We start from the raw sequence: 20,495 nt of genomic DNA, 5'->3' as shown, positions 1-20,495 counted from the left end.
TGCTGTCATAGAGCTTTGTTTAAAAAAACAATGTCACCGCTACAACATGCTATGTCACATTTGGGTCACATAGGCATTACTAAGGTCACTAAGGTGTTAATTTTCAGCATTTCTCCCTGCTCTCAGTAAATGTACCTCTCACCCCACACCAGCTGCTTCAAGGTATCTTGCAACCCTAGATAGTGGGCAACAGAAACTAGGATTTCTCTGCCGTGGTGCTTTATTTGTGGAATTCTGTTCCCACCACCTTTCATCTGGCCATTCCACTTTTGAGTTCTATGTAATTATATTTGAACAGTAACTGGTTCAGCACATGTACTGCCTACTGTTTATGAGCAGAGAGGCAAACATTCAGCATGATGCTTGGCATGCATATTCACATAATCACATTACAGTACCTTCTTATGTAATAAGATAGATCACTCACCTGCCATGTCTTCAATTTTAAAAGGTACACAGTAAAAAGTAAAAAATGCCTTATGGCAACCTGAGCAAGAGGTTTTCAAGGCAAGTGTGCCGCAGAGGGGGTTTGCCGTTACTTTCCTCTGCAGACTGTTTTTTCAGGGTCTCTCAGCTAAGTACCAACCCTGATTAGCTTCTGAGAACTGATGCGATCTAGTTACACCATGTTGCTTATTGCAGGCCCTGTCAACAGCAGCCATCTTGTCAAGGGCTTGGCTTATCCAGCTGTTCAGCCTCCAATGTGTAATATGCCATCACCTGCCAACAATGGTATTCTGCTATTTATATAGCACAGGGTGGTCTATGGAAAGGAATGTATGAATAGAACTGACACTACATTGTTCAACATTCAGAAAGCAGTGGGAGAAAGTTTCTGTCTCCTGGGACACTCTGCAGCTGATCTGAAAGAAACCATTTTCAATTAAGGATCTTCAAAATCAAGAATATGTATTTTAAACATGAGATTGCTAGGTTAAAAGTGTTAATTCCTCCACCACAAATGGTACTATTGTGAATGGCTACTAGATTTCCCTTCTGTTGCTATAGCTGTGTGTGTGTATGCCATATAATAAAACGACTCTCCAAATTTCATCCAGATCCATGCTTAAAAACATCTTGAACAAATCCATGCTAAAAAGCATCTAGAAGATGAGATGTGTGAAGCAACATCATGGGCACCTGTGGAGTGGGTGTTTGACGTTCCCCCTCCCTACTGATAGGTGGCTGGGGCTTCTCACAGGAGCTGCAAAGGATGAGTGAGTCTCCTGTGAGCTTTCCCCTTTCTGATCCCTGCCAGTGACAGATGCTTTAACCCCTCAACTCATGGCTCCCATTGGACTGCCTGCCCTGTCAATCACACTGTCTGTGCCTAGCAACAATGCCGGGATGGAACCCTGCGGTGGAAATGCCAGAGATGCCACTGCAGGAGCACTTATAGAGCATTTTCCCCCCTGGCCTATTCAACTATAGCATAACTTTCCACTTAGGAAGGTAATCAGTGGTGCCACAGCACAGGCACAACAGAGGATTGCACTGTTAGTTGAGTTATACCCTAAGATCATTATTCCAGTGGATTTAGAAAGGTGTAACTTGGTTTAGGGTAGCATTGCTTGGTCCATACTAGATGTTATATTTGGCATAATTTTGATATTTGCACAGCCCAATGGAACAATGGCAAGCACAAGTTCCTAAGAGTGCTGGGATCTTGATGTGGTGGGACAAGGGGAATTAGTCTTCCATTCCACAGTGTTTTCCCGAGCTGAATCAGACCTTAAAGCACTTGGGAACTTAAGTTTGGCTATCTAAGGTTCTGAAATCCCAACCTCACTCATGTCATGCATAACATCTAATGTTCTTAGTCTCTGGTTAAGGCTTTCTTAACCAGGGTTTCATGAAACCCAAGGGTTTTTTTTTTGATGGCCCTGGATGTTTCCCAAATGGGTTGGAGTTAATTCTTTAAATATATATATATATACTAGTAAGAAAGCCCGCTGCAAAATAAATACAGCGGGCGCTAGGCATGGGAGCCCCCGGCAGTCGCGCGGAGCGCGGCTGCCGGGGGCTCCCTTGGTCGGCGGCCTGATGCGGCAAGAGGTGCTTCGCGGCTCTCGCCGCGTCAGGCCACCGGCAAAGGAGCAACTGCAAGCCGCGCTTTGCGCCTGCCGATTGGTCCCTCCAGTAGTCTGTCCAGAGGAAGGGGCCAATCAGCACCCTTCCTCATCACGGACACATCCCGCCTCCCAAGCCCTTATCCTTTTATTTAGTCCGCAGCTCCTGCGGCACCGCGGGCTGTGTTAAGATATATATAAATTGTTTAAACATTTATTGGGTGATATGTCAATATATGGACACATTGACCTGCCCCCCTCTCCCAAAATGGCCAATGATGGGTCTGGAGAAGGTGGAAAGGGGAGGGGCCACAAGTAGGTGGGTACACAGCTATGATTCTCAACCATATTCTGTATGATCACACCACTTCTGGGGTTTCTTGAGGCCTGAAGAATGTTTTAGGGATTTCTCAACAGCAAAAAAGTTGAGAAAGGCTGCTCTGAATGGACAGGAAGTGGGCCTGTGCTTATAGTAGTATCAGCGAACGTAACAGTTTTCAGTGTCCTTCATTGTAGAGAAATATGATTTGGGCTGCTGTTAATTGAAGTATTCCTCCATCCGAGACAGAATGTAAACATGATCTTCCACGTGTTATGGGGGAGGGATTTACTTCTAGCTGAGAAAAGGGTCTTCGGTAAAATTTACACTTGACTAGGTCAGTGACAAGAGCAGCAGCAGGGTTAATGACCTGCAGGAAAAGAATTGCCATGACAAAACAGGAGGTGTTGAAAGTCTGGAAGAACCACAGCATGCATTTGGTATCAGGAAAGAGCATATGACATGTAGGGCCAGAGCCTGACGGTGGATTGTTTGCTTAAAAAGAAAAGTTGATCATCATAAAAGCAGCGATACAAGCCATGCAGTATTCCATCAAAACAGCATCCCAGTGAAACAGCAGATATTAAATAGCAGGAAGTGACTGAAAGATAACATATCTGCAGATAACGAAAGTTGAGCTGACATCCCTGAAGGAACTGCATGGGGAATGTATTAAAAAGGAATAACAGCAAAAGAAGGCAGCTTTAGGGTTTTCACAGGATTCAGAAGAGCTGATACTGGAAGCAGTTGTGAAGGGATCAACATTTACATCAGAAGGGCCAAACTAGATATACCACTAGGAGATCCATGATCATTTCCCCCACCCTTCATTTGTTAAGGGTAAATTGCATCTGTGAGGCCATGATGTGGAGAAAAGGGGTTTAAACCTAGGCCTGATTCTGCACTTACTTTGTTTTTTCCATTGTGGATCCTGCTGAATTCAGATCGATTTGAACCCGTGCCTTCTTCCATCCTTCCCCACCTGAATTGAAACAGAAAGCATTCTGCACTTGATTGGAGAAGCTCAGAGGGGGGAAGGGAGCAGTGGTCACAAAGCTGAACTACCTTTCCTGAACTAGCGGGGGGGTGGGGGGTTTGGGTGAAGTCCAACTGGCATCAGAGCTTTATTTTTTCTCTTTTGACTCCCGAGCCAGCAGCAGCCTCTCAGAGAATGATGCACATCTCTGCTGAGAGAAGTGTGGGCTTCTGGAGCACAGTCACTTTAAAACAGGGAGGGAAACCTTGCAACCAGGAAGTCTTTGAACTGACGCCCTGGCCAATCAGGGAAGACCACTTTGCTATGTCAGCATTGCTGGCATGGAGCAGGAAGTTAATTCACAAAAAGCAGAAATCTGTACTAATACTGGTAGCCAGAAATAGCATGGCTTATATCTACTCCTGGATATCGCAGGGGGAAAGCAGGGTCACAGCGGATCAATCATGCATGTTGCAGAGGGAAAATTTAAAGCACCTAGACAGGAGGGATTTATTCAGGCTGGGAGTGGATAAAAAGTCCCGTGCAGAATCAACCCTCCTTAGCCAATTAGAACTGTTTTCAGCCTTGGAAGGGAACATTCAGAAAGAGAACTTGACAATTTTCTTGCAGGCCTGGCAGTATCCCAAGATATCAGTTTTAATTGGTGAAACTTCTTAGAGTAGGGAATCCAAGATCACCATAGGTGTTCTCCAGTCTTCCCCCTATATCCTGCCTAAATGGACTCAGCCACAAGCTATTCCTGCCATTGCTTTGGAAGCAGGGAACTGGTCTTCCATTGACCTGTGGGTCATGCTCTCACATGGTTACTGCACCTGGGAAAGTGGGAGAAGCCTGGATGCCTACTCCTGTCTCAAACTGCCTCCTTTCTCTCCTCCTCATATGCAGAAGGGAGGCGTGGCCAGCCAACATCACTTCAGGGACAGTTCTGGGGCTCCTTGAAACCCGAAATATATATCAGGGTCTCCTCCATGGCCAAATGGTTGAAAAATGCTATCTTAGATAAGGATCTTCTCTGACCTGGGGGCTCCAAATTGCCTGTAATTTTAAAAAAACTGGGAACATCCACTCTCAGACCTTTCAATGGCTCTTTTGGTTTTCCTATAAAGTAACTTTTGTGAATGTTGCAAATATCAAGGGTTTTCTTTGTTCGTTGGTGACCTGGGACTTCCTTACTAGTTTCCCTTCCAAATACCAACCAGAGCCAACCCTGTGGAACTTCTGAGATCTGATGAAATTGAGCAAGTCTAGACTCCCTAGATTCTGAAAAATAATGTATATACTGCCGGTCCCAGATGGACCAGGGCAGTGTACACCATAGTTAAATAGACAATACAAAAATATAATTTATACTAAAATGAATAACATTAAAATCCCAACATTATACTAATCATTAAAACATTTAAACCATAATTAACAGTTGTCTGGTCCCTAACACCAGCTCATTCCAGATGTTCCCATTGGGCATTTCTGATGGGGTTTCTGGTCTGGACCTAACATTCTTAGCAGTTTCAAATAAGATGATGTGGTACCTTATAAAAAGAGTGCAATTCCTGCATGTTAGGAAAAGGTCTTGATGAATGCAATTATATCCTCATACTAAGCTTCTATCCTGTCTTAGAACAGGAAATGTACCCACAATCTCTCCACAGCTCTGCATATACATAAGCTCAAAGTTTTGGCCTGATTGTCCATACTAAAAAAAAGAGTTCACACATCCTGAATAAATTTCCACAGACACAGGCACTCTACCTTTTGAATATTCCTACCAACTTTCTGCTCCATTGCCTCATTTTTAATGGTACAGTTAATAAGCCCGTTCTTCTGGAATTTTCACATTTCCAGATATAAGCTATTGTTAGAAGCATTGTAATTACTGTTGTAAAATGAGTTTTAAGATATTCATCCCTTCTTTACCATCCCACGCACATAGATGCATACCAAATTATTTCAATTGAACCACCTCTGCTATTTGAACCTTCAAATCCCAGTTTTGATTTTGTTTATTCTTTGAACAGATTTAACTCATTAATTGCACTGAAGTTGTCCCCCCTCCCCCACAAAAACATAATTTGCACATTTCTCAATATTCAGAATAACACAGAGCTGGAAGAGGGCTATTCAGTCCATCCCCCACATTCTTAGGGATCAAAATAACACACTGCTGACAAGTGCTCATCCAACCTCCTCCTAGAAACGTCCAACAAAGGAGACTTCACCACCCTCCACGACGGCAACCATTGCCAAGCGGAGGGGTAAAATGTGAGTGGCTTTCTGCTTGCAAACGCAGGATGATAAATCTAATGTTTGCAGCCCTCCTCATGGGGAGACTCCTTCCATGTTTTCCCTCTTCCCCATCATGGCTTTTTGCCTCCTAACAAGGCTGCAAGACAAACAAGTAAAACTTCTCCCTCTGCTCCTTGGCTTGTCAATCACAGCAAGCCACCAATCACAGCACAGCAGTTCTTTCATGGGCTGAAACCTTTCCTCCACCCAAGCACCGAAATTATTTTTAAAGGCAGTTCCACATTGCTATGTGGTAGTGCCACAACACAGATGCATTTTAACAAAAATCAACACTGCCACATTGCTAAAGAGAAACATCCGAACAATACAACTTCTCCCCCGCCCCACACACACACACACACACACACCAACGTTTTTTTTGGATTCCTGTTCTTTGGGGCTTTATTTCTTTCTGGGTTAATTTATGAGATGCTGAAAATGGTCCCTGGAGCCCAAGAAGACATTTTGTGTTAATGGTTGGCTTAAAAACAAGGTGCTCAGACCCCTGTATGATTGGGAGAAGACTGCTGGATCACCCACTCATCCCTTTCCCAGCTTATTCCCCACCTCCAGAAAACAGAAAAGGTGCTGTGTTTTGCCTGCCTGATCCCCAAAAGACTGTGGACACTTTAAAGAAGATTTTATTTTACCTTTAACAATGTAACTTTTCTGACTGCAACATTAAAAAAAACAAATTACTTGGAGTAGGAAATGGAGAGGGGAGGGCGGGTGCAAGAGCCAGACAAAGCTGCCAAGATTATCACGCATTTCCCCCTATATACAGGCTTATCCCTGGTTGCTCACTGATGGGATGTGCAATTTAGGGGTGTAAATCCAGGCCCATTCCGCACAAGGACCAATGTTGCCAATTGGTTCCTGAAAGCGGAAACGCTATTTTTAATAGCGCAATTCGGCGTTATGCATACCTGCCTTTGTAGTGGAATCCAGTAGCGTTTCAATAGTTTCCCACAGGTTTCCGGTCTCGCAAAAATTGCTATACAGGAAGCGATTTTTTCTGTGCTTTGTCCCGCCCATGGCCGTCAATCAAACAAACAGTCAATAAGCGGCTGATATCACGCTCCCGAAAAGCCCCTTTCCCTTTAAGAATGGGTTTTTTTTAAAAAAAGAAAAATACACGTTGCAACGAATATGCCTTGATTCCTTGATTCCTCCTAACATAGAGACCCATCTAGCTGTCAGCTGGCATGTGAGCCGGCGAGTCATCGTTACCACGCTCCCCCGAGTGAAAAGAAACCCCCCCCCTGTGCATGGGCTCGATTTTCGGCCGAAAATAAAGGGAACTTGCAAACAGGGCTGTGTTGTGCTTGGTGACTTAGGGGAGATTTAAAGCAGTTCTGTGAAGGGACTGTAGCCGGAGAAGCCTCGCTGGGTGAATGAAGGCTCACCGGTTCGTTGCTTTCTGCTCTCTCCGAGAAAAAAAAAATGGTGATCGCTTTGCCATAAGTTCGGAGGAGAGAGCCAGGGGGAGGGACCTGGCTGGAACCGCAACCATAGGAACGCACAGGTCTTTTTCGCTACTGTTGCAGATTGTTTGCAGGAGTGTAGCACTTTTCGGAGGGTGAATCCACTTTTCTGGATTTCCCTTTAAGTGCTACAAAGAATCGCTTTTTGCGGGACTGTTTCAGGAGTGTTGCAGATTGTGTGCGATGTCGTGCATAACTGCAAATTAGTAGTGGTTACAATTTGGAAGCTTTTTGCAACATTGAAGTAGTGCGGAATGGACCCCAGTTTTGGCAATTCTCAAAATTGTGAGTTAAAAATGGCCAAAACTTGACCCAGCTACTGGACAGCCTTGAGATGCAGGCAATGTCATGTGGAGGGGGATCTAAAACCCACCAACATTCCTCTTGTGGAAATGGTCAGCATATTCCATCTATGAGACCGTTTATGCACTGGGAACTTCACTGCCCCAGTTTCCATGCAGGAACACAAATTGGGGGCGGATGAGGTGCACCGGGCCAAATGCTCCCCCATGTGAGTGCAGGAAGAGGTGGGGCAACCTGCCACGACTAAAACTCCAGCCTGCAGCCCGGCATGAAACCTCCAGTGCATAAACGGTCTACGGCAGCATATTCCATATATTATTTTATATCAATAAATAAATGTAATGTAGCTTTTATAGATGCTGAACTGCATACATTGTACACCTATGTCCATATGAAGAACACATAAAAACCATAGAAATAAATCTATTCCTCCCCCCCAAAAAACACAAATATTGATGAAACCCCTTCCCCCCATACATCCCATATGGATAAATATATGTATGGCCCTGATATGAAAACAATTTTGGGATGCCTAAAAACATTTACTCCTTCCTTCAAAAATAACAATTGTTACTTGACTTCATTCTTTTTCCCAGCATGGATAGCAGACTCAGTGCTTATATTAATGCATCTGGATAATGCATACTAAACATAGAATAGCGGCATGTTTAGCAAAAGCCTAGGCTACTTTGAAACATCTTGGATCACATTAATAAAAAAAAAAACTGGCCCCAAGGAGTGAAAAACATATTAAACATTTGGCCAATCAGGCAAAGCAGAATGAATTTGCATGGCCCAAAGTAATTGTTTCTACTTTGAGAAGCAAATCCTTAAATAGGTGAGCTCACACTTGGTTGATTTCTTTATTGGACCAGTATCTTCCATTTAGTGTGGTTCTTTGGGCTCTTTTTAAAATTGTGCTTGAAGATTTCTGTTATCTGTGAAAGTTTTCACACTTTTTGCTGATGCACCAACAGGTGTAGCAAGAGGATACCAACTTAACCGTTTGGAGCATGACAATGATTTTAGCAACAGGTTTTCCTGGAACGCCTGAGCTATGCTCTCATAAAAGAAAGGTACACTGTCTTGCCTTTGCTGGAATGACTTTTTTACTCCAAGCAAACTGGCACAAGAAGATAAAAGCTTTGTCCCAATCACAGTGACCTGTATTCCAATTTAATTCAGCAGGAGCAGGGGGAGAGAGTGAACTCAAGTTACTTTCTACATTATTAAAGCTAATTTTGTATCAGCACACACGTCTACATGAGAGCAATCTAACAACTAGGCAGAGTCCTTAGGAAGCCCTCCAGGTCATTCCTATAAAAACTACATTAAGGGAGTAAAGACCGGCAGAAGGGCTCAGGAATGGAATGACTAGATCACGGCAGAGTCCGACCTTTTTCTTTCCCCCCCCCTTTTTTTTGCAAGTAAATGAACACAATCATAATTAATGTATGTTAAGTGGATTAGCACAAACAAAACAAATATTGAAAACTTATTAGAGTTTGCAAACACAGCCTCATAAAGACAAGCAGCATCTCCTGAAACCTGAAAACAGTGGTAATGGGAAGCACCTAGTTTTCCTTCTTTTATTGAAGAGGCCATCTGTGCCACTGGGGTTTTATTTGAATGGAAATGCTCCACAAATGTTCTAAGCACATAAAATCAAGTCTTTGAGTACTTTTCCTAGTGTTCTCCATTTAGCCCAGGGAGAGGGGAGGACAGTACTAAAAAAATAACAGTACCCTTGTAAGAAGACTTATCCTGACCTGTTATCAGATATGATAAGCTAAGTGGGGTCAGTCCTGGGCCCATTCTGCACACAATAGATAATGCACTTTCAATGCACTTTAGAAGTAGATTTTCCTGTTCTGCACAAGAAAATCCAGCTGCCAAAGCACATTGAAAGTGCATTATTCCATGTGTGCCGAATGGGCCCAGGTTAGTATTTGGATGGGAGACCATTAAGGAAGTCCAGGGTTGTGACATGAGGGCAGCTAATGGTAAACCACATCTGTTTGTCTCTTGCCTTGAAAATCCCTAGGGGGTCACCATAAGCCAACTGTGACTTGATGGCACTTTTCCACTGCTACCCAGAAGAGGGACATCCATCTAAGCGTGTTAAAGTTAAGCCAAGTGTCATTCTTGACATTTCTTAGTGAGCAAATTAAAACAGCAGAGTTACACCTGGCTGCCACGGCAGTTTATCAGGACCCAGATTCAGGTTTGTCAAGTTCATTAAATCACAAAGCGTTGCTTCTGAAGCCATTCTTGTACTACAGCACAGAGTTCATTTCCATACTCTGAGTCTACCATTCAGACTGGTAGGCAAACAGTCTCTGGGCACCCTTTGTAGCTCTGAAATGCTGGTCTCATTTTGTTTTCCTTTTGTATTCATATAATAGCTTGCATCTGTTGCCATCACTGTCTGTGCCTGGAGAATAAGGAGGTATCAGATGAGAACGTGTGAGAAGCTTTTGGAGCATTTGCATTTCAATAGGTCTTTGGCGCTGGGGCTGTACATCTTCATAGCTCTGCCTTGCAAGTCCATCAGATGCATCACTGTGCCTTTCAGTGTGGCCCTCTCCTTTTGTTGGGAAGGAATTCTAATTGATCCGACTGTTTGCTCAGCATTTCTCTTGTCCCACACAAGGGCTTAGCATTTTAATAACAGTGTGCAGAATACAGTTTCTTTTTGCATTAATCTTGGTGAAAACAGTAGCATAAAAATGGCTTTCCTCTAGCTTCACATGGTTTCTGTATCTTTCTTTGCAATCAAGGGTTCCAGATTCTATGTTTACCAGCCTGTATTCTACAACTTGCTGTGTCCTGGATGGTGCAGGTTACTCCAATCACATTAGATCTCTTCCATTATTTATTATTATTATTATTATTTATTTGATTTGTATGACCGCCGCTCTCGGAAACCGGCTCGCGGCGGTTCACAACATTTTAATACAATACAATATATTAACCATTAAAATTCCCCATTAAAACCCCATTAAAACAATGACTAAGTCACAATGATGGCGATTAAAACTATTCCCGTACAGGCCCACTGGATGAGCAAAAGGGAACGGAGGATAATTGGGCATAGGATGGAACACTCTGGGGAACCAGGTCAGTTTAGTACTGGCCTCCCCCCTCCGGGGAGAGGGGTCCGATCTTAGCCCCGGGCCATCACCCGGCCTTAGACAAACGCCTGGCGGAAGAGCTCCGTTTTGCAGGCTCTGCGGAACTCAGAGAGCTCCGACAGGGCCCGCAGCTCTTCAGGGAGCTCATTCCATCAGGTAGGGGCCAGGACCGAAAAGGCCCTGGCCCTTGTCGAGGCCAAGCGTGCCTCCCGGGGTCCTGGGATCATCAGCAGATTCTTACCCGCAGAGCGAAGTGCCCTGCGGGGGGCATAAGGAGATAGGCGGTCCCTCAAGTATGCAGGACTGGCCCGGCAGGGCCACGGGTGGCAACCGCGGAATGCAGAAATATTTGTGTCCCCTTACTGTGGGCCATCTGAAGCTTTGATTAAGGCCAGGGATGGTGGCGACGTCATGCATAATTGGGGATTAGCTATGTTGGCCCTGGGGCCAAAAGAAGAAGGGGACGACAGAGAATGAGGTGGCTGGATGGAGTCACTGAAGCAGTTGGTGCAAACTTAAATGGGCTCCGGGGAATGGTAGAGGACAGGAAGGCCTGGAGGATCATTGTCCATGGGGTCGCGATGGGTCAGACACGCCTTCACAACTAACAACAACAACAACAAAAACAACAACAACAACAACTACAACAAGTATTTGAATGTGGGACCTCCAAAGAATTACATGGCTGCAAATGCAGAGAGAGGCAACAGAAAACCAACTCTGCTAATCTCTTGCCTTGAATATATATCTATATAGAAATCTCCCTCTCTCCCTCTCTCCCTCCCTCCCCCTCTCAAATATTAAATATTTATTGGGTGATATGACTATATATGTTGACCTGCCTCCCTCCCAAAATGGCAAGTAATGAGCCTGAAGGGGGTGGGAAGAGGAGGAACCCCAGATGGGCGTGTACACAGCTGTGCTTTCCAACCATGTTCTACATGATGATGCCACTTTTGGGATTTCTTGAAGCGTGTAAAAAAAATTGGAGAAAGGCTGTCCTACAGGGTTGCCATAGGTTGGGTGTGCCCTAACAGCGTCTTCCAAACATGGACACATCTTACCACTCGCCTCAGAAAACTTCTTCTCCTCAAATAAGTGGCTTTTCCACTGGGGGAGTGGGGTGGGAGGAACCAGTGGAGGACTCTTCCTGGCCAATTCGTTCTCCGTGTGTGAATGAATGAACGAATGACTCGTTGCTGTTGTAAGGCTTGAAGCACTTCAGTAGTGAGGATATTATCTTTTCCCAGCAGCAAATCCTTAAACTCTTGTTAGGGAAAAAGTACAATTCGTCAATCTAGCATATTTTTTACTATTCCTATTGCTATATCTAGTCATAAAATTTTGTCTTCCTCTTCCTCCAGGATGGTGTATTTTGAATAGCAAGTTAAATAAGTCGCAGGGCTGATTGTGTCCAAAAAACATCAGCTCTTTTTATTGATTGCACAAAAATGAACGACCAAACAGTTGAGGAGTTCCTGACAAAGCCTATGATTGACCCTAAGTGGAGCCCACTGATTGGACATAACAGACAACCAATAGCAGGCTGGATCCTGCATGCAAATGAATAGGGTTCATGCATCCTTGATGCCTGAACTGGACACTATGCTTCCGGTCTCTGCAAGCCTGCATACACAACCGCATACATGGCTTATTCTATCTCATTCCACATTTTAACCTCACAAAAAATGTTTTAGGATTGATACCCACCTGTTGTCCTCTCTACCACATTCTGTCAGTTGGTTGTCATGGGAAATGTGAGGCCTAATTGCACCATAAAGGCCTGTGTTTAGGCCAGGGGTAGTCAAACTGTGGCCCTCCAGATGTCCGTGGACTACAATTCCCAGGAGCCCCCTGCCAGCAAATGCTGGCAGGGGGCTCCTGGGAATTGTAGTCCACGGACATCTGGAGGGCCGCAGTTTGACTACCCCTGGTTTAGGCTATGCCACTGGGAGTGTGATAAGGAGCTGGGCATCAGCCCTGGGAACTAGGGGTGGTCTCCACCACGGAAAATCCCCAATAAATCCCCCCATTTACCACCTATTTTATGATGTGTAACTGATGTTTACACCTGTCATATTATGTCATGTCTGCGCAGGGCTAGAAAGTTATTTGGCATGTGGTTTGTTTTGAAAATGTGTCTTCATCAGTTCTTGTGTTCGTGATTCTTGTTGATTCCATTCTATTGATTCCTTAATAAACCTTTTAATGGAGTTCGAGATGAGTCAGCCATCATTCCTGACACTAAAAAAAAAGAATATCTTTTTGCGTATTTTCCATTTCCCCAGGAATTGCCTCTTGTTACTGCTGAGTAGTATGAACGACGCCTGCAGGAAAGAGCAACGTTTTTCTGAAATTTTCTTCTCATCCATCAGCATTAACAGCATTAACTTTTGATACAGTATTCCTGGCCCCCATAAGCCATAAACATCTTATTATAATTCCTGCCTGTCAGAGGAACAGACCTGCAAGACCAGCAGGAGACAAGCAACTATGCAGTAAATCCTCACTTGAATGGATCTATATTTGTAGCTGCACAGTACATAACTAGTTATGGGGAAAGCTGTCATCTGGAAAAGTCTTAACCCTCTTCCATGGGAAGAAGAAGGAAAATTTGTTCAGGAATAATGAAACTGCGGGATCAACTGCCAGTGGCCGTAGCAATGGCCATGATCATAGATAGCTTTAAAATGGGATTAGATTCTTTGGAGAAAGGCCCATCAATGGTTATTAATAGGATATTCCAACAATGGCTGGGAGGCATCATTAGATGAAGACAGTTATGACCCCTATGACCTGTTTGCTGGCCTTCCTTGGCAACTGTTTGATACAGGATGCTGGACTAGAGGTATAGTCCAGTAGGACTATTCTTCTACTGCTATACCAGCTACAGAAGGCTAAAATGATATGATAAAAACTACCGTAGCAATATCATGCAGCAGAAATCAAGAGTTCAGCAATCCATCCCTTCTCCCCTTCTGCCACATTTTATTAATGCATCTGAAGTTTTAAATGCTGATATATTTTGCTGTTCAGATTAACTATGCGCCAGTACAGTATATGCTATGTCATTTTTTTTTAAACAGCTTTCTATCTCTGCAGCCTTCTGTTGATGTAAATCCTCAAAGATCATCTTGAGGGAAGTTAATTGCAGGCTTGGATTTAAACTGCCTCCCTCAAATTCTTATCTTCCCAACGACAATAATTCTTGTAGACTGCACACACCATCCTGTCAATACAGCTAGGCTGGAAGGAGGATATATGTCAGAGTCCCTCCCTCCAGCAAAACCTCATGCCTTACAGTGGGAATAATTTAATACTTGAATATTTCTGTTAATTTGTACAGCCTAGATGGCAAATCATAGAAATATTTTATTAAACTGGCAGGAGCTGCCTAGGAAAAGACAAGATGATGTTTTAGGATTGATACCCACAAATGCTCTTTGCGAAGTGCCAACATATTCTGTAGTATTTTTTTCCTTTTTCCTTCAAAGGGAGACATTTCAGATTCATCGCCGAAATAATATAAGAGTAATGAAATGTATACATTGATTTTTCAATTAAATGTGCAATCAGTCTGGAAAATTCAGGAAAAAAGCGATTCTTTCTCACGGCTTCACAGCATAAACTATTTAATATTATAAAAGATTAAGAACAGTGCAAATGACATGGTATGCCTTGATTTTCTTTAAAAAAAAATTGTACAACATGTATTAGCTCATCTTTACAAGCACTGATCTGATAAGGTTTAGAGTGTGGATATGGGAAAATGTAACTTCAAGGCCAGAATGCTTAAACCACTTATCCGAGGCTGTTCCACGAGCTTCAATGAGAATATTTCAGAGTAAGACTTTGGAGGATAAAAATCTAACTGTGCAATTCATGAGGCAATTAAACTGGTGTGCTCGATATATTTAAGCACCACAGTTCTGAAATCTGTTGTTTATGCACCTGAGGATTCTTATTTACATACTTACATGTTTTAAATATGGGAGGATTGTTGAAATAAACTCTGTGTGGGAGGGGGCTGCTGAGGAGAACCTGCAGACAAAAACACACCCAGAAATACAGAGTGTCAGTAATTCCTTGTACACAAAGGATGGGCAAATGTGACCCTCCCTTTTTGAGTTTTGTATTTTGTTGTTTTGTTTAACTATCGTTGTTCTCGGTTTGTTTCTTTTAAATTTTGGGTTGCCAACTCTGGGTCGGGAAATACTTGCAGTGGGGGGGGGCTGAGGAGGGCAGGGTTTGTGGAGGGGAGGGACTTCTGGATTATAATGCCATTCAGTCCACTTTTCCCAGCTATTTGTCATGAGCCTGGGACACACACCCTTGAAGACAGGGTTCTCCACAGAGATGAGTAAAAATAGCTTTATTGGGAGTCTTGGGAGAACATCTACAGGAAGTTGCCATCACAGAAAGTACATTGTTGAAGACACCGCATGGAGTTTTCCAGGAATAGTTATCCCCTCCATGAGGTTTCCACACCAAAAGACATTACCTTGGTAAAACAGTTATCTGACTACAAGGTGAAACCGTTCTTCAAACATCTTAACACCCAGACACAAAGAGCCAGGCAAAGTCGTTTTCCATTTCTTACAACACCAAAAAGTACTACTCCCAAAAGATAACAGGGACAGCTTCAGAGAGTGGGAAGGACAAAGGATAGGGGAAGGGAGGCTGGGAAATCCCCCTCGGGGAAGGGAGGCTAGGAGATCCCCCGCTTAGCAGGCCCCCTGGATTGAAGGCATGTACAGCTTTGAGTACATGACAATATTTTGTCCTAATGAACTGATCTCTGTCACTTGGAGATCAGAAGCAATCCTCAGAGTTCTTCACTCACCACTTGCAGGCTGGCAGTCCAAGTATTTATACACCAATATGGACAAAGCATGTTGCACCCAGGGAAACCATGACTGGTAGGATGCACACCTGCACTGTGGCCTTCCTGGGGGCTGGCTGCATGGCAAAAGCCCCTGCCCACCCCTGGACCTTTGAGGCCCTGCCTCCAACGTCAAGGAACATTCCTGACCCAAGGGTTACTAAGCTCCAGGTATGGCCTGGAAATCTCCGGCAATTCGAGGTAATCTGCAAATTATAGACATCAGCTCTATAACACAAAAAAATGGCTGTTTTGGAGGGAGGATTCTGCAATGACAGCTCATCTCCAGTCTCCTGGAGATTAAAGGGCTGCTTGGGAGGAGGGAACTCTGTAGCACTGTGCCGGTGAGGTTGTGTCATGCCAATCTCCAGTTGGGACCTGGGGATTTGCTGGAATTGCTGGTCATTTCCAGGTAACAGAGATTACCTGGAGAAAAGAGCTACTTGGGAGGGGGGATTCTCTGGCTTTGTATCCCATGAAGGTCCAGGGATGCCAGGCTCCAGATGGGAAATAAAGAGAAATGCTATGTGGCAGTAATTGCTAATAACAAATATCAAATAATTCATAAACTTGCCAGTTTCTTCCTTCAATGAAAATATTTAATTGACTAGTGACAAAGCTCGTTCATAAGAACGGGCTTTGAAAGGGTCACACCCAGGGTAGCAGCGAGGCCTTTGCAGGCCTTCAGGAAGCACTCCCTCTCTTCCCCCACCACCCCTTGGCCAGAGGGCTTCCCAAAGGCCTTGCAAGTACACCTGGGCCCTCTATGAGGCCTTTGCAGACCTTTGGGAAGCGTCCCCTCTCCCCCACACCCACCCCGGCTGGATGGCTTTCCAAAGGGCTTGAAAGCACACCTGTGGCCTATGCGAGGCCTTTCCAGGCCTTTGGGAATCACCACCTCCCTTGGCTGGGCCTCTTACCTGGGGCCCTGCAAGTGGAGCAGAGGAGTCATCGACTGGCTGGCTGTAGCAGCCAGGCATCTGTGAGGCAAGGGGTTAGGGCTTGGTGAGGGAGGGTGAGAGCTGTAGGGGCAGGGCCAATCAGGGTGCAGCTGGCTGCACCTGATTGGCTCTGAAGAGGTCAGACAGCCCGTCCCCCAAGGCTGTTTAATAATTATTAAGAGGCACCAAATGGATAAGATAACAAAATTTGCTTGAAGAACTGAAAATCTTTCAGTCTGTACTTTTTCAGTTCAGTTAAATATAAAAGTGATTCTTTGCCCCATCTACAGTTTCCCCATTTTCTATGCCAGTAGTCTCAAATTTATTTTGTTGTGATGGTCTTGGAAAGATTGCAGCAAGACCAAGGTGGCATGTATATGGAAAAGGAAAATCTACAAAGATGAAGAGGCCAGGGCAATTAACTGGCAGCAGGGCATGATCTGAGGCTGGCTCCTCTTCCACCCAATGGACTTCTGAAACCATCAGGAAGTTGGAGGTGGAGAGCTGGCCCCTTATTAGCCCTTCCTGTTTGAGGGCCATCTCCTATTAGGGGAATGTTTCTGTGGGGGCAATCAGTTAGGGAGTAAATTTTCTGCATGCAATTTGAGTTCTTTGGCCATCATCGACAGAGGGGCATTTTGAACTGACCTTCATTGGCAGAATGTGCTCTCTCTCCAGCACACCACACTCCACCCCAGGAATGGCTAATCAGGTAGGGAGTGACTTGTCAACTTGAGCTTTATTATATTTAATAATGCTGAGGATGTCATGAGGTTGTTTAAGAGAGGAAGTATTCCACCAGCACATTTGTTGGCTTTTGTCATCTAGTGAAAGCAAGGGAGCGGCCATCGTGGTATCTCTTGCTCTGGGCACATTGCTTAAACTTTGGGACATGAGTTAGAATCCTCGCTAGGACTCCATCATTCTTTCTGTTAACCTGTGACTTGAACTAATAGCACATGCTATCCTGAATTTTCCAGTTCACTGAAGAGTTAATATAAAAGACTTCCTAGAGAGGTATTCTGTTCCTTAAGGATGGATGAGTCCTGGAGAGAATGAGTGGGAGTGTGCATATGGATCTAATTTCCCATATGGAGAGGGAACAGTGCTAGAAAAATCCCACAGCAGACAGAAGGGTTTTATTTTTGCCTCTCTTCTTTTCCTTATGTGTTTCTTTCAATGTGTGTGTAGGGGGGGGGAGGAGAATCTTTATGTAGTTACTATGGTTGTTCTTGGACCCTGGTGAAATAAGACAGAAAATAAAGATTTAAAGGGTTGATTTGTCCAAGAAAGCAAGCAAAATAGTCAAAAACTGAGAATTTTAGTTAAACCAAGCTGTATGAAAAGAGACTGTAACATTCATATTGCATATATGGTAGAGTCCTCGTCAAACTATGTATGAATTATCAGCCTAAATTGTCTTTTTGTATATTTTGTGTTTTAAGCCACTTTGAGTCTCCAGTGTGAGGAGAAAGCAGTGTATAAATGTTGAAATGGAAGCAAAACTGAAGATCTGAGAAAAAGTTTTTCTCAGTCAGAGTCGTTCAGCAGTGGAATAGGCTGCCTAAGGAGGTGGTGAGCTCCCCCTCACTGGCAGTCTTCAAGCAAAGGTTGGATACACACTTTTCTTGGATGCTTTAGGATGCTTAGGGCTAATCCTGCGTTGAGCAGGGGGTTGGACTAGATGGCCTGTATGGCCCCTTCCAACTCTATGATTCTATGATTCTATGATTCTATGATTCTATCTGCAAAGAGTGTTAATTTTAACCCCCCTCCCATTTAGATATGGATTGAAGATGTGGCTATGGATAAGTCGGGGATTAACAGCCATCCTTCCCCTCCTGAAAACTTTCGACCTCAATAAAGACCAACACAATTCGGTACCTGTCTTTTTATTTCCTGGGACTAGAAGCATACTGGGAGGGAAGAAGAATTCCCCCAGTGTTGTAATCATGAACCCTCAATGTCTCATTTAATTTGACCCCAAAAGAAAATACAATAAATAATATCTATTTTTACATTCTGTCTTTTGGAGCTCAGGGGAGGTTAACAGCATGACAATATAGAAACAATCAAAGCACAAAAACCTAAAACAGCTTCCAGAGCTGTCTTCCTCATTTCCCAGCAGTAGGGCCAGCACTTGTTGATCTTTCCAGGCCCTGACCATATGCCTGGTGGAACAGCTCTGTCTTACTGGTTAAGGTCCCACAGGGCCCTGATGTCTTTTGGCAAAGCATTCCACCAGGCTGGGGGCAAGGCTGAGACAGTCCTGGCGCTTTGAGCTGGGGATCCTAAGCAAATCTTGTTCTGCTGATCTTAACACTCTTGGAGGGGGGGGGGGGTATAACAGAATAGACAGTCCCAAAGATATGTCATACACAGAAGTGGTTTAAGGATTTGCAGGGCCCATAGCACCAAAGCTAGTTTAAGGATTTGCAGGGGTCTAAGAGAATACAATTGTGTTGGGAGCAACCAGACTGGGGCTGGAGAGGCCGCCCCACAGTGGAAAGGGGTGTCACTCCAAGTGTCCTTGAAGAGGGAGGTGAGAGACTACCACTCAGATCCATGGGAGGAAGGCACTGCGCAGGGACCCTGGAAGCACAGGGACCGCAGCACATGCTACATGCGCCAAATGGATAAACCAGGCCTGCTCAAACTGTTTAGGGCTTTAAAGGTTAATACCAACACCTTGAACCTGATCCGAACTCCAATCTAGAGCCAATGCAGCTGGGCAAGCACCAGTGCATTTTGGACCAGTTGGAATTTCTGGAGAAGTATCAGGGGAAGTCCTGGGTAGAGCATCAGAGTCAAAATTATATCCCAAAAGGAATCAACCTGCTAAAGTTAGCTGAGGAGGAACAATTGTTGTGGAGCAGCTGAACTTGTACTTCTTTTCCATTTGCCAATGTCCATTTCATTGTTTTCATCCTAATCGCAGTCATTTTTTTCCTCCTATGTTTTTTTTTTGTCTCTGTTTTTGCTTCAGCGTGATCTCAATACCACAGAGAATCCCCAGACTCTTAAGATGTCACCTTGTGTAGCTATTCCACAAGGAGAGGGGAGCGGGGAGCAATGAGTGGTCTTTAACACTTTCCCAAAAGCTGTCAGCAATTACTAGGCAATGAAATTAGCCCTTCCAGGACAACCCTCAGAGTATCAGAAGGCAATGGTTGCTGGAGGCAAATGTGGGGGGGGGGGGAAGGGTGTTTTCATTAAAAACAAAACCTTGGTACAGAAAGTGGAGATTTCTCTGTGCTTCATTATGTGGACACAATAGAAGCCATTTATCTCCTGCAGAGGGTCTATCCTCAGAAATGCTCAATGTTTGCTTTTTCTCTTTTATTATTCCCCACCTTTTCTCTGGCTCATGATGCAGACAAATGCCTGGGTTTCTAGTATCTTGTAATGGCAAGCGTAGTGTTTGGAGAAGAGACTGGTGAAAAGATCTGAATTCCTACAAGTGGATCACCTGCATCCTCCTTCTTTTTCTAGGCTGCCATGCCTCCTGAGGGTCAAGTGGCTTTTATTTGTCTGTAATGCTGCGGGTAACCAAGACTGCTGCTTCGTAATGTGTGGGTGTTTAACAGATAGATGCTAGTCTACGGCTTTTATTTATTCACTAGTAAATAAGCCCGCTGTCCCTCGGAATACAGCGGGCGCTAGACTATAAATAATGATATGACTCTTCTATTATCTTTAAGCGGACCCAAGGCCGGGCGCAGGGCGACCTGTGAGCCGGCGTGAGTGGTGGATTGGGACCCGCGCTCCGTGGCCCACCTGCATGTGCGGTGTGGTGGGTGCCAGTGGAGGCCGGTGGGCTGGAGTGCCAGATGGAGGGTGAGAGGTGAGTCTGGAGCGCGCTGTGGGGCCGGTTGCCGCTGCCGTCGGGCCCAACAGCAGGGCGCGAGGTGAAGCAGCGGTCTGGGGTGGCTGCTTGCGGCGGGCTGCTTGCGTCTGCTGCTGCCGGACAACGCGGCACCGGCCCCTGGCGGCTCCGTCGATCTGCAGGCGAACTGTGGTGGGTGCGGGCGAGGCGGGCGTTGGCCATGGCTAGGGCTCCGTTTCGGGCAGCTGCAGGTGGCG

The sequence above is a fragment of the Paroedura picta genome, chromosome 3, assembly GCF_049243985.1.
Source record: "Paroedura picta isolate Pp20150507F chromosome 3, Ppicta_v3.0, whole genome shotgun sequence".
Taxonomy (NCBI): Eukaryota; Metazoa; Chordata; class Lepidosauria; order Squamata; family Gekkonidae; genus Paroedura; species Paroedura picta.
The sequence above is the reverse complement of the archived record's forward strand: the minus strand, read 5'-3'. Positions refer to the sequence as shown.